The 15001-nt window shown below is 46.2% G+C and overlaps 1 protein-coding gene across 2 annotated transcripts in view; it reads right to left on the bottom strand.

Moving 5' to 3' along the window:
* The window catches only part of PARD3B (par-3 family cell polarity regulator beta), a 582805-nt gene that overhangs the window by 146728 nt on the left and 421076 nt on the right, over positions 1-15001 (bottom strand). The window lies entirely within an intron of this gene.

Genomic DNA, 15001 nt, shown 5'->3' with positions numbered 1-15001 from the left:
ACAACTCTTTTTATAAAACTACTTCCTATTGGAGCAGTGTCTGATAATCTAAAAGCATTGTCAGTGCATCAGGAAGAATATGAAAAAAATCATATAACCTCTAGAAATTATGGAAGGAACCCACTAGTTTGAAGTAATTTCTGACCAAAAGTCTCCAAATGGGGTAGCTTATTGCTGTAAGATAGGTAGGCAACACATCTGTTGTGAATCATAGTGAAAAGGTCTGCTTAGAAGTCAAGGAAACGTCTCCAGGGGAATGTGAATATTATTTCCCTCTAGGTTTCTGGAACTGACGACAGCCCTGCTGCTGGTGGCCATACTAAGATTTATAATGAATATTGCATTGCATGAATATCTATTCTGCCTAGGATAATGAATCTGAGGTGTCACAAAACACCTCCGATTTTGTACTGTTGGAAGAGGAGCTGTAAGCCTGAAGGTCTGTGCCAAGAACCTATTTTTCCTGAACTCTTCCAGGAAGTTTTATTTCTGGGACATTAAACAGTAAGTTCTTCCATCTTTGCCTTCACATTAGCTTGCAAAGCAGTGAAATCCAGCCAAACATGGCTTCAAAAAAACAACAACAACTGTGGCAGTATTTCTTTATAATCCACAGCATGGCACACCACACTTCTGTGGGATGTGAAACAGAGCAATCAAGTACAACATCCCTAGAGTGGACATAAAAAGGGGATGTCTGGACCAGCCAGTCAGAACATCCTGTTTCCTCCTAGGCTGGGACAGACTTCCTCTACGTGTGACCAGAGGTGGGCATGACCTCACCTATGCAGGTAACAAAATACCTCAGCGGAGGCCACCATCTCTCTCTCTGACTATATTTGTCGAAGAAGCAACATCTGCTTAGCCTAAGAGAGGACAAAGGGACTATCTCTTTATGGGATAGATTCCAGGTATATTACTTTTGTAACTTTAGTCTGCCTTCTGCGATACATCTGTGAACAGAATGTGAGTGAGTAAACTCCTTTTATACTTTTATAGAAGACTATTGTGTCTATTTCTTTTATGAGGGACTAAAGGGGGAATAATGGGACGCAGGTGGTGCTGTGGTCTAAACCACTAAGCCTAGGGCTTGCCGATCGCAAGATCGGCGGTTCGAATTCCTGTGACGTGGTGCACTCCTGTTGTTCAGTCCCAGCTCCTGCCAACCTAGCAGTTTGAAAGCACATCAAAGTGCAAGTAGATAAATAGGTACCGCTCTGGCGGGAAGGTAAACAGTGTTTCCGTGCGCTGCTCTGGTTTCTCCAGAAGCAGCTTAGTCCTCCTGGCCACATGACCCGGAAGCTGTACGCCGGCTCCCTCGGCCAATAAAGCGAGATGAGCGCCACAACCCGAGTCGTCTGCAACTGGACTTAACTGTCAGGGGTCCTTTACCTTTACCTTTAAAGGGGAAATTACCAGGTAACTTATTTTAGAAGCTTTAGCGAGCCTAATCAAACGCATCCGGTGTGCAAGTTTAAAAAGGGGAATGCTACTCTGTTAAATTGTTGAACTTGTTAACACAAGTTGGAAAGGATATAATTAAACAATATATCCTCCCCTGCCTCCCTAAACATTCCCACAAATTCTTTGTTGCCTTGATGAATTGCCCCTCTCCTTTAGAATTGCCCCTCTCTCCTGTCACTTCTTGAAATCTGGCTAAGATCTTTCTCACAAAAGACCCGATCCCTCCCAATAATTAGCTGGTTTAACTATCCAGTAGTTTCTTAGTACAGAATAGAATATACTTCTCCTTATCGAGTCCAGTTTCCCTCCTGCTTCCTTCGTCTACAGGTGCTGAAATAGCATGCATTTGTTTTTCCTTGCATAGCTTCGAGCGCTGCATAGCTATGGAACTGGCTTAGGGATGTGTAAACAAAAATAAACAGCCTCTTGCTAAGGCTTATACCCTGGGCCCCATCATTTTAAATGGCAGTGAAGCTACTTTCACCTACAGTTTGAATGCAACATCTAAGAGCTGTTGTAAGACAACTGGACTCATTATTTTCCCGTGAAGAACTCTGAATACTGGATCCAACATTTGTGGAAGAGCTGGAAATCTCTGCCCCCACCCCGTATAGTCCTCATTGGGTGGCATAGAATTAGGACTCCCCACTCCTGCCTTTTTGTCATCAGGCAATGGTTCAAAGGAGAAATCTTGACTCTGACATAAATCACTTTCATGCTCATGTTAGTTGAAAATGCGTTGTCTGGATCTTTCTAGTTATCGTAAGATAGGGAATGACGAGATTGTGGTTCAGCATAAGGACCTCATGTTCTCTAACCCAGTGTTTCCCAACCTTGGGCCTCCAGCTGTTTTTGGACTACAACTCCCATCATCCCTAGCTAGCAAGACCAGTGGTCAGGGATGATGGGAATTGTAGTTCAAAAACAGCTGGAGGCCCAAGGTTGGGAAACACTGCTCTAACCAACTCTGTGCGGTATTCCACTTAAGGGCTGTCAACATAATAACTTCTGAGCACCACCCAGCTCTGCGGCAACTCTCTTCAGGACTGAGTGGATACAAATTTAATTCCCTTTCCTCAGAAATAAAGTGTGTATAGCTGATGCACTCGCAAGCTTCAATCTCACCTCAAATACATTGATCAAACAGTGCCGGAAACAAATTTTTAAAATGGCAGCCCTAAAATGTGGGATAAGGGACATGGGTGGCGCTGTGGGTTAAACCACAGAGCCTAGAACTTGCTGATCAGAAGGTCAGCGGTTCAAATCCCCACCGATGGAGTGAGCTCCCATTGCTCGGTCCCTGCTCCTGCCAACCTAGCAGTTCGAAAGCTCACCAGTGCAAGTAGATAAATAGGTACTGCTCCGGCGGGAAGGTAAACGGCGTTTCCGTGCTCTGCTCTGGTTCGTCAGAAGCAGCTTAGTCCTGCTGGCCACATGACCCAGAAGCTGTACGCCGGCTCCCTCGGCCAATAAAGCAAGATGAGCACCGCAACCCCAGAGTCGGTCATGACTGGACCTAAGGGTCAGGGATCCCTTTACCCTTTACCTTAAAATGTGGGATGGGTACCCTAGGCAGAGGACTAACGTCCCTCATATTTTTTAACACCCATTTGCCACTTCATCCCAATTTATGAGAGCGCCTTGCAGTCTTGGATTTCTTTCTCCAATGGTTCCAAAGCTGATTCCTCCTGACTCTTATCCCTGCTCTGGAGAAACGAAGGAGACCATACTCTCTGCTTGGCTCTCCTTATAATACAATTCTTTCTGTACTGGGGTCAGTTTCAACTGGATCTGGGTGGATTCTAACTATCACATTGCGCCCACTGCCAAAGCCTTCGCTTACAAAGCTGCTTTAAGGGACACAGCCCAGACACTGTGGGCTTTTGGCACGAATTGCTGGCAAGCGGGCCTCCTCTCGCCTGGGTATACTTTTGCAAAAGCCCTGTTTGTGCCACAAAACTCTGCAGCCCATGCCAGCGGATGCAAGCACACGTTTGGAAGGCGACTTCTTTCAAAGAACAAACAAAACCACTGCAACCTAAAGAGAATCTCCTGAAGATGGAAACACCAGAAAGCACACACAAATGCTAGAGGGACGCTCGAATGTCAGAGGAGAATTTCCACGGCCGGCATGTACGTGAACAGTTCCCAACACGGGAACTGTGCACTGACCATGAGGATGAATTAGTAGTGGCTAATAGCTATCAGTGAGAGGCAGTGAGAGATTTTACTTTCTTGGGCTCCATGATCACTGCAGATGGTGACAGCAGTCACGAAATTAAAAGACGCCTGCTTCTTGGGAGAAGGGCAATGACAGGCCTAGACAGCATCTTGAGAAGTAGAGACGTCACCTTGCCAACAAAGGTCCATATAGTTAAAGCCATGGTTTTCCCAGTAGTGATGTATGGAAGTGAGAGCTGGACCATAAAGAAGGCTGATCACCGAAGAATTGATGCTTTTGAATTATGGTGCTGGAGGAGACTCTTGAGAGTCCCATGGACTGCAAGAAGATCAAACGCATCCATTCTAAAGGAAATCAGCCCTGAGTGCTCACTGGAAGGACAGATCGTGAAGCTGAGGCTCCAGTACTTTGACCACCTCATGAGAAGAAAAGACTCCCTGGAGAAGACACTGATGCTGGGAAAGATGGAGGGCACAAGGAGAAGGGGGTGACAGAGGACGAGATGGTTGGATAGTGTTTTCGAGGTTACCAGCATGAGTTTGACCAAACTGCGGGAGGTAGTGGAGGACAGAGGTGCCTGGCGTGCTCTGGTCCATGGGGTCACGAAGAGTCGGACACAACTAAACGACTAAACAACAACAACAATAGCTATCACTGCTAAATAGAACATCCATGTTCAGAGTCAGGGTGCATCTAAACATTGGGTAACAAAGTGCTTAGATAGGCTGTTGCTTTCATATCCTGCCTGGCCCGTGGGCTTCCTGGAGGAATCTGCCTGGGAAAGAGGGTTCTGCATCAGAAAGAACATTTGGCTGTTGCCTCCAGCACGACTCTGCTTATCTTCTGATATACTGTATTTTTGTGTGTATAAAACGCCCCCGCGTATAAAACGCCCCATGTATAAGACTCCAAATTAAGGAAATGGGGGGAGATTGCCCAGAGTTGTTGAGCTTCTTTTGGGGAAGATTTGGATTTGATATCCCGCTTTATCACTACCCTAAGGAGTCTCAAAGCGGCTAACATTCTCCTTCCCCTTCCTCCCCCACAACAAACACTCTGTGAGGTGAGTGAGGCTGAGAGACTTCAGAGAAGTGTGACTAGCCCAAGGTCACCCAGCAGCTGCATGTGGAGGAGCCGAGACGCGAACCCAGTTCACCAGATTACGAGTCCACCACTCTTAACCACTACGCCACGCTGGTGCTGGCTCTGTCCAGAGTTGTTGAGCTTTTATTGTGGGGGATTGCCACCAATCACTCACCCGCCTGACTGCCCTGCCAATCACACACCTCACTGAAGCCCCCGATTGTCTGCCCACTCGCCGCCAATCGCCCACCCACTTGCCGCAGCAACAGTCAATCATCAGCAGGCGTTGCTGCAGCCACCAATCACCCGCCCAAATGCTGCTTACAATCTCCTGCTCGCGGCTGCCACCAATCGCACGTCCCCCCTCTACACTATCAGTATATAAGATGAACCCCTATTTTTCACAATTCCTTATAATAATAAAAAACCCTCGTCTTTTACACAGAAAAATACGGTATGTAGTTTTGTAGCTCAGTTTGCACATAGCATATAGCAGCAGCAATATATACACACGGACATATAGAGGAAAAGAAATGACTGCAGAAACTTTGTCTGCAGACTTTAACAATGGCTTCCTTATTTCGAAAACCGAAGAAGAGGAATGTACACAGTGGGAGAATTGCCACACTCTCTCTCTAAAAATCAGACACAGTAGCCAACCCAGGTGGTCTTCATCTTAAGCCATACAGAACCCAGGGAGAGCGTTGCAGCTGTTTCCAGTTCACTGTCATCTTAATCATCATTGTGCGTGTCCTCCTCCACCACTCCGTGCATTAAGACTTTCCATCACTGTCTAACAAATCTTTTGCAGTAAGCAGCATGTAATAATTGCCAGGGGAGCTCTCTTGGTTGCTCCATACCGACCTCACGCTTATGAGGTCACCTGGTCAACCGAAGTATTTATTTTGATATAGATGGGAGAACTAGGTCTGACATCCCTGCTTAATCATGCTAATCACTGTAGGAAAGAACTCAAGATTGGAAATGGCTTGGGAAGGGCTTTGCACTTTGCTTCTCCATCAGACTGCCTGGGGGGGTGGGCAGTGTCATGTTGTTATCTGTCTCCACAACCTCTCCATCACCACCACCTGCTGGGAATAGGAATATCTGATTTTGGACTATAATTCCTGTGCTGCATTGCAGGCGGACTCAAAGGCAATTTGGTTTGCCAGTTGCGATGGATTTTGTTAAGGGAGAAGCCCATCGTTCAGCAGGCGTGCTCTGACATTGACAGGCCCTGTGCCAATTGGGGGAAGGAAGTTTTAGTTGTGATGGCGGATTACAGTTAACAGTTTGTCCCTTTAGCCTGCGGCAACCGTGGCTGAGGGCGCTGGCCCTCTTAAAAACATAAAAACCAACACTCTCTAGTACAGCCACAAATGAAGGAACAGCAGCAAAATAATATACAAAGCGTACCAAAGCCTAGAATGCTTCTTTCTCAATATTCACAATATGGTGAACTGTGTTCTAAAGGTGCTGTCCAGGAATGAAAGCAGTACATTAATGGGCTTCCCAGAGAATCATTATATTGCACCAAAAATAAAAATGGATAGCTGCCTTGCAATCCAAATATCCCCCCTCCCCAAGTTAGTGCTTTTTGCAGGGATACTGCATTTCCCAGATTTCAAAAACAGCAATGTTTTGATGCTTACAAAATGTGAATCTCCTTCCCCGCCTCACCCACCCTCAGTGAGATGAATACTGGTAGAACAACAAATTCAAAGTTTTATCGTTTGTTGTGCGATATTTATTTAGTATTAAAGTAAAAAGGTAAAGGTACCCCTGCCCGTACGGGCCAGTCGTGTCCGACTCTAGGGTTGCGTGCTCATCTCGCTCTAGAGGCCGGGAGCCGGCGCCGTCCAAAGACACTTCTGGGTCACGTGGCCAGCGTCACGAAGCTGCAGCTGGCGAGCCAGCACCAGCGCAGCACACGGAAACGCCGTTTACCTTCCCGCTATAAAGTGGTCCCTATTTATCTACTTGCACTTAAGAGTGCTTTCAAACTGCTAGGTGGGCAGGAGCTGGGACCGAACGACGGGAGCTCACCCCGACGCGGGGATTTGAACTGCTGACCATGGGATCGGCAAGCCCTAGGCGCTGAGGTTTTACCCACAGCGCCACCCGTGTCCCCAGTATTAAAGTACCCTGCAGTAAAACCTTTCTGACCTTACGTGTATATAGCATGCTTGAAAGGTGTGTGTTTGTGTGTGTGTGTGTGTGTGTGTGTGTGTGTGGTTTGAGGGGGGAAATGCTGTAAATTGCCTGCTAGATAGGCTTGCACTTTTGCTATGCAAGTGACTGGCCTACAAACAAGATTTTAGCAGGTTCTCTTTTGAACGACTCTGACTATTTAATTAATCTTCAAGCCATTAACCATTCATTTAAAATGCCACTTACGAAATCTTCATTTTGCACATTATCAGCTGGTTCGCAAATAGCTATCCATGAGCAGAGGCGTAATGATCTCTCTCTCCCATTCTTAGAGCTTACCAAGCTCATAGTCAATTTTGGCTTCTTAATTACCCACACACATATTAGCATTTAAAATTAAATGGCAGATTTTTAAAAAAAAAATATTATATGCCCCCGCTCAAAAAAAAGTTAACATTGTTATTACTATGCTGCCTGTTAAAGGAACCACAACCCACTTTTGGTTAAAGGGTACTTTGGCACTTTTCCCACAACAAATACAGTATTTTTCCGTGTATAAAATGACCCCTATTTTGGGGGACACAAATTTATGAAAATTGGGAAGATGATCCCCATGTATAAGACAACCCCCATTTTTAAACATTATTTTAGAGTAAAAATACCTAGTCTTATACCCGAAAAAGTACAGTATATACAGAGAGGGGGGGCATTGTGGAGTAGGGTAACATTGATTTAAGAAGAAAACAACTCCCTGTTCAGAAATGGATTTGAATCAGAGTCCTAAATTCCTGTTCAGGCTTGAATTTAGTGGCTGAATTTGGCATCACATCAAACAAAATGTAAGAAAGCTAAACTATAGTTTGGCATTATAATAGATTCACAAACCATAGTCTGCAACCAGCCAACAAACCAGAAACAGTACGGCCGGCCCAACACATTTTGCCGCTATTAGCAAAACGATCCAATGACCTCCAACCAGATCTGGGGCCCTGCCCCTGCGCCGCTGCAGCCTCGCCACTGCAACTGTATCCTTGCACCCGTGTCACAATGCAGTGGCAAGGGCTCAGCAACAAGGGCAACGGCGCTGGGTTGTTGCTGCGGGAAGCCCCAGCAGGGCTGGCTGTGATGCACTAGCAGGGAATCAATACGCCACCTGAGGCAAATGGCTTCCCTGGCCCACCCCGCAGAAATAGAAGCCATGGCTCAAAGTGGGTTTGCATTATTTGCTTGTAAATTCTTAACTTCAAACTACGGGTTGGGATCAAAACTATGGTTAGCAGAAACCATGATTTTGAAGTAATGTCTGAACTGAGCCACTGTATGGTTTTAAGTTAGGTACACTGATTATTATTTTCCCCGTGTTTCCAATGCTAGAATTCCAGCTGGAGGTGTAATATTCACAACTGCACATTTCTGCAATGCTATAGTAAGAGGCTTTTTTTGTGCTGCTCAGCCTTTAATTTTTCTGAAGTGAAAAATTAAAGACTGCACTCATTACTTCCTACGTCACCTTCCGCCCAAAAAAATCTGCATCGGAAAAATGTGGGAAATGCAGTTAACAACAACGGCCATTCACACATTGCATTTTACCCACTGTCCCCTAGTCAAGTATCAATACCCATTTTCGTAAAATCCCATGTGGCGTTAAGTCGAAGACTGTAAAGCAGTTTCTTCAGCTAAGGCTGAGAAACAGTAGGATTCGTCACATGCATCACTCCCTTCCTCAAATAAGCAGCACCGACGTAATAAAGAGATGGACAAGCCTAGGCTGTTTAAGTGCTAAATCGTAATGTTACCAAGCATATCTGACACTTATAGGTTGAGTGTGTGTGTGTGTGTGTGTGTGTGTGTGTGTGAGAGAGAGAGAGAGAGAGAGAGAGAGAGAGAGAGAGAGAGAGAGAGAGAATTCATAGGCAATAGAAAACTGGTTTGGTGAAGGAGTACATTTAATTTTCTTTTTGCGCATGAATGAAGAAAGAGGAGGGGAAGAATTCTAAAACATTGTTCAAAGTTTAGATCCCTAATTCCCAATGTGAGGGCACACGTCCCACAGGGGGGCAATTCGATTTTTTAAGGGGGACAATTTGATTTTTAAGGGGCAATTCAAGAATGACCACTCCCCACATCAAATGGGGGCACCTTTTGCAGGGTCGCGCACAGCCCCCTGGATCCCAGTGTGACTCCTGGTAGTTTGGGCTGGCTTCATCCTCCCCAGGCTGGATACCTGGAGGTCTCCGCCTACATCAGCCAGTTGCCCAATCCCGCCTGGGGAGGCATTACCAGGGGATTGGCCAGGTAAGGGGAGGGACCGTCCTGCCCAAACAACAGTTGGGCGGCAGTTGGACGTGAAGCGGTGACCCACGCCCCCCTTGCGGCGATGATACCAGGGTTCCCCGTTAAAGGGGTCTTGAGGGGAGGCATTGGCCATATGCCGAGAAGTTGTCACTGCTCTCTCCTCCAACAGCGGCAAAACAAGGGGGCGGGCTCTCTACTTGAACATATGTTCTCCAGAGCCAGCCCAACCCCCACACATTCTGGATAACCCTGATGTCTCCCAGATCCCCGGCTGGAGACTGGGAAGGGTAAACGCCCAATGCCTGAGCCAAGGTCTCCCTGCATCTGAAACTTAATAAAGTTGTGGCCAATTTTAATCTCATATCACGTTGTCTTGAGTCATTATTCCACTGGGGGGTCGCCTGGGGTTGGGGGGGACTCCGCCTGTCCACACAATGAGTTAAAGGTAAAGGGACCCCTGACCATTAGGTCCAGTTGTGGCCGACTCTGGGGTTGGGGCACTCATCTCGCTTTGTTGGCTGATGGAGCCGGCGTACAGCTTCCAGGTCACGTGGCCAGCATGACTAAGCCGCTTCTGGCGAACCAGAGCAGCGCATGGAAACGCCGTTTAGCTTCCTGCCGGAGCGGTACCTATTTATCTAATTGCACTTTGACGTGCTTTCGAACTGCTAGGTTGGCAGGAGCAGGGACCGAGCAACGGGAGCTCACCCCATTGCGGGGATTCGAACCGCTGACCTTCTGATCCGCAAGTCCTAGGCTCTGTGGTTTAACCCACAGCGCCACCCGTGTCCTTACGCATTGAGTTATTAACAGTTAATGGACTGCTCTGGTTCACCAGAAGTGGCTTAGTCATGCTGGCCACATGACCCAGAAGCTGTACGCCGACTCCCTCAGCCAATAAAGCGAGATGAGCACCACAACCCAAGAGTTGGCCATGACTGGACCTAATGGTCAGGGGTCCCTTTACCTTTACCTTAACTGTGAATTTACAGACTGTAAATCAACCTCCAGTTACGACAGGAGGGATTAACACCATACTGGTAAAAATGCGGGCTTAGCCCTTGCATTTGGGATTATTTCTTGGTTTTTGATGTATAGAAAGGCTTCTAATTATTGGAATAGCTTTGACAGTAATGTCCTGTAATGAGTAGGACTTTAAAACCGGGCACTTTGTAGAGGGAGCTATGACTAGCTGTACGTCAGTATGAGGTACACTGATCAAGCCACAGAGATCTTTCATTATAAGATGCCTCATAATTTTATAAAATCATTAAAGGGATGATAATACATTTTTCACCGGGGAAAATAAGTGATTGCATGAGTTTTAATTCAATCCTCTATGGTAATGGCCCATGACTGGAATTCTAAGACTGAGATGAAGTAATCTGGGTTCTGTTTGTTGAAGCTAAACAACTAAACGTGAGCGCTGTGCACAGACCCCCCAATTCTGATTCGTGGCCTCAGTTTGTAAATCTGGATTGGACCTGATTCAGTGTGGACTGGTCTGGACCCGATCCTATTTGCCCTGGATCATGATCCGGAAAATACAAATCTCTAGAAATCCCGTTGAATTGCATAGCCAAACCAAAATGGCAATAACTTTCTTGTTGTTGCCCCCCCCTCCCGCTACACATAGGAGCAGGGAGAAATAATATAGGGTTGCCATATTTCAAAAAGTGAAATTTCCTTCATCTTGGTCTGGTGGTCTTGACCTTCTGAGGGAATGACGCCCACCCACAGACTGGCTGTGAGTGGCTATTTCCACATGGCAAGCCATCTACAATGGTTTTCTTGATGCCACTACATATCTTGCTATATGGAGGCCCACAGTGGTACCGCAGTGGCCATTTGAGGCAGCCTATATGTGGCAGCGGGTGGCGCTGTGGGTTAAAGCCTCAGCGCCTAGGACTTGCCGATCGAAAGGTCGGCGGTTCGAATCCCCGCGGCGGGGTGCGCTCCCGTTGCTCGGTCCCAGCGCCTGCCAACTTAGCAGTTCAAAAGCACCCCCGGGTGCAAGTAGATAAATAGGGACCGCTTTCTAGCGGGAAGGTAAACGGCGTTTCCGTGTGCTGCGCTGGCTCGCCAGATGCAGCTTCGTCACGCTGGCCACGTGACCCGGAAGTGTCTGCGGACAGCGCTGGCCCCCGGCCTATAGAGTGAGATGGGCGCACAACCCTAGAGTCTGTCAAGACTGGCCCGTATGGGCAGGGGTACCTTTACCTTTACCTTATATGTGGCAGCTGTTACAAGTGCCCATTGTAATTGCCCATTAGTTTTAATTCTCTCAGAGAGAAGAGTCTTCTTTTTGGTAGCAGCCTTCATTTCCAAAGGAACCGTTTGCGAACAGTTTATGGCTGTGGTTCGGATTTATAGGAAACGTTGAACATAGTCAAGTCTTCTAAGAGATCTAGGTAAAGGTAAAGGGACCCCTGACCATTAGGTCCAGTCGTGGCCGACTCTGGGGTTGCGGCGCTCATCTCGCTTCATTGGCCGAGGGAGCCGGCGTACAGCTTCCGGGTCATGTGGCTAGCATGACTAAACCAGAGCAGCGCACGGAAATGCCGTTTACCTTCCCGCCGGAGCGGTACCTATTTATCTACTTGCACTTTGACGTGCTTTCAAACTGCTAGGTTGGCAGGAGCAGGGACAGAGCAACGGGAGCTCACCCTGTCGCGGGGATTCGAACCGCCAACCTTCTGATTGGCAAGTCCTAGGCTCTGTGGTTTAACCCACAGCGCCACCCGCGCCCCTCTAAGAGATCTAGGGCACCACAAAAAAAAGCAATCTTACAAAGAAAATTGTGCTCCTGGTACAGCGGGCTCCCATAGACAGGCACGAGCAATAACGTGTATATAGATATCAAACTTTTGAAAGTTCAGGGGGTTGGTAAAATAAATAAATAAAGCAACCTGGGGGTTCACAGCCTGAGACTCTGCTAGAAAGAAAATGCCCTGATAAACCCTGGCTTTTCATTCACACCATTACTTTATGATAATACACTCAGACTGTTCTCATCCTCTAGCGTAGCCTAGCAGGTGTTACGAAGCACAGCATTAATGGTTCTTGAAGAAGTTCCTAGATTGGAAGTATTAATGCAGAGTAATAGAATGAGACCACGGTTGAACCACATAGCATTATTGGGGTCACCGACTATAGCTTCTTTTAATTGTCAGTGCTGCTTTTAAGATGCTTAACTGCGATATATTATCCGAATGATCAGTCAGGATGCTGGGTCCATACAAAACGCATATACAAATATTGGGTATGAATAAGGTAATGTTTGATTGAATATGTATGCTGCCCCACAACATAAAAGTTATCTGGTCAGCTTACAATGCTGCTGGATTCAGTATGGGCTTTCGGTGGCCATTTCTGATTTAATGATCACACTATAAACATAGATAGATAGATGATAGATAGATAGATAGATAGATAGATAGATAGATAGATGATAGATAGATAGATGATAGATAGATAGATAGATAGATAGATAGATAGATAGATGATAGATATATCCTGTTAACCTCAGGATAACATATATTCTTATCCTGTTAACCTCAGGAACTATTAATATCTGGCCCAATAGTTAGTTCTGAACCTCTTTCCAATTTAGCACATGAGTAGGCAAACTAAGGCCCGGGGGCCAGATCCAGCCCAATCGCCTTCTCAATCCGGCCTGCGGATGGTCCGGGAATCAGCGTGTTTTTACATGAGTAGAATGTGTGCTTTTATTTAAAATGGGTTATTTGTGGGGCATAGGAATTCGTTCATCCCCCCCCCCCCAAAAAAAATATAGTCTGGCCTCCCCACAAGGTCTGAGGGACAATGGGCCAGCCCCCTGCTGAAAAAGCTTGCTGACCCCTGCTTTAGCACGTAAAGGAAGTTCTAAACTGGTATTGATTCCTGCAAAAGAGTCTTAAACGAATTAATCTATACATAAGTCCATACTATTAACTGTCTCTTTAACAAAAATTAGGACTAGTGATAGCGCTGACACGCAAATTATACAAACCTTAGTAACAACCATTCATTTTTACTCTTCCAGCATAGGTGCCAACTCCCTGGGGCCCCCAAAAAAGCTCCCCATGAAGGGGCCAGGCACCCACAAATTTCAGTGCCATGGCCATGCACAGTGCATGGCACTCACAGCCCCAGAGACCCACAGTCGCAGGGCCAAACTGGCACTCCTGTCTTCTAATTTGTCTAGCTGTTTGCTTATACTTTCACATACTGCCCCCACCTCCAAGAGGTGTCACAATTTATTGTAACACACAGGAAGTCTAATCAAGCTCTCTATTTTTATTTTGTATTATCAAATGCCAACTTTCAGAATCTCATGGTGACAGCTCCACAACTGTGCCTGCGAATCTGTGTTTTCTTGTTTAACTCATACAGGGGTGGGGGATACTATATTTCTTATTGCTATCAACCTAGAAGCTTGACAGTAAGGATTAAAAATGGCTCCTCTCTCCCTACTTGGTTATTGGAAAGGCCCTGAAAGGTAATCTGTCTTGCAAAGCCACGCTTTACAGTCTGCATAAAAGTGCCGTGATTTCTAAGTCCTCCCTCCGACTTAATTGAAAGCGCATAATATCACACAACAGGGGAAATGTAAACTGTAAGCATACATAGTAAATCACTGCATATGGTACAAAAGCTGGTTGCTAATGGCGCCGAATGATCACAGGGGCAAAAAAGCACAATTTGAGCACACAAGTCTTTTATACTGCCAAATAACAAGTTCTTCAGAGCAGGAAGCGGGAGGGAAGAACCCACTTATTTGGTAGTGCCGCAATTGGATTGGAGTCAGGTCAATTCTGTCAATTTTGTGAAGTAGAAGCCTTTTAATAATGATTTCGATTTTATCATGACCTTGAGCAGTGGGACTAGAACTGGCGCAAATGTAAAGAGAATATACTGTTTGCATTTAAACAAATATCCCTCGATCATTCGCAATAACTCAGCCAACCTGAGTAAAATTGCAGAAGTGCTGAAGCAAAGTTATAATCTGGATCTCTCCTCTTGTGGATTTGGGAGTGGAGAAATCTGAAGCTTAGCTTCTTGACATTCCGATCATAAACATTTCTACTGTTTAATTTCCCTACTTCATTACTTTGTCATAACATCACAGTTTGCGATGGGGCTGCAGTGCTACAGCCATTCGTGTACGCTATCCAAAGTGGTAATAGGCCCATGTGACAAACCTTGCAGAGAGGGCGTTAGACACAAAACCAGCCTGCCCTCAGAGACTGATGGAACCTAGTATGTTCCTGAATGTTCTGCCTTTTGAGGTCAAGCCTTCTTTGTATTCCTTTTGGCGCCTGCTAAAAGCATTCTTGTTAAAGCTATGGTTTTCCCAGTAGTGATGTATGGAAGTGAGAGCTGGAAAATAAAGAAGGCTGATCGCCGAAGAATTGATGCTTTTGAATTATGGTGCTGGAGGAGACTCTTGAGAGTCCCATGGACTGCAAGAAGATCCAACCTCTCCATTCTTAAGGAAATCAGCCCAGAGTGCTCACTGGAAGGACAGATCCTGAAGCTGAGACTCCAATACTTTGCCCACCTCATGAGAAGAGAAGACTCCCTGGAAAAGAGCCTGATGTTGGGAAAGATGAAGGGCACAAGGAGAAGGGGACAACAGAGGACGAGATGGTTGGACAGTATCCTCAAAGCTACCAGCATGAGTTTGACCAAACTGCAGGAGGCAGTGGAAGACAGAAGTGCCTGGCGTGCTCTGGTCCAGGGGGTCACGAAGAGTCGGACACGACTAAACGACTAACCAACAACAAAAGCATTCTCGTTTAGGCAAGCCCTCCCCAGATTCTT

The sequence above is a fragment of the Podarcis muralis genome, chromosome 1, assembly GCF_964188315.1.
Source record: "Podarcis muralis chromosome 1, rPodMur119.hap1.1, whole genome shotgun sequence".
Taxonomy (NCBI): domain Eukaryota; kingdom Metazoa; phylum Chordata; class Lepidosauria; order Squamata; family Lacertidae; genus Podarcis; species Podarcis muralis.
Note: the sequence above shows the minus strand (reverse complement) of the source record. Positions and strands in the feature narration are given on the sequence as shown.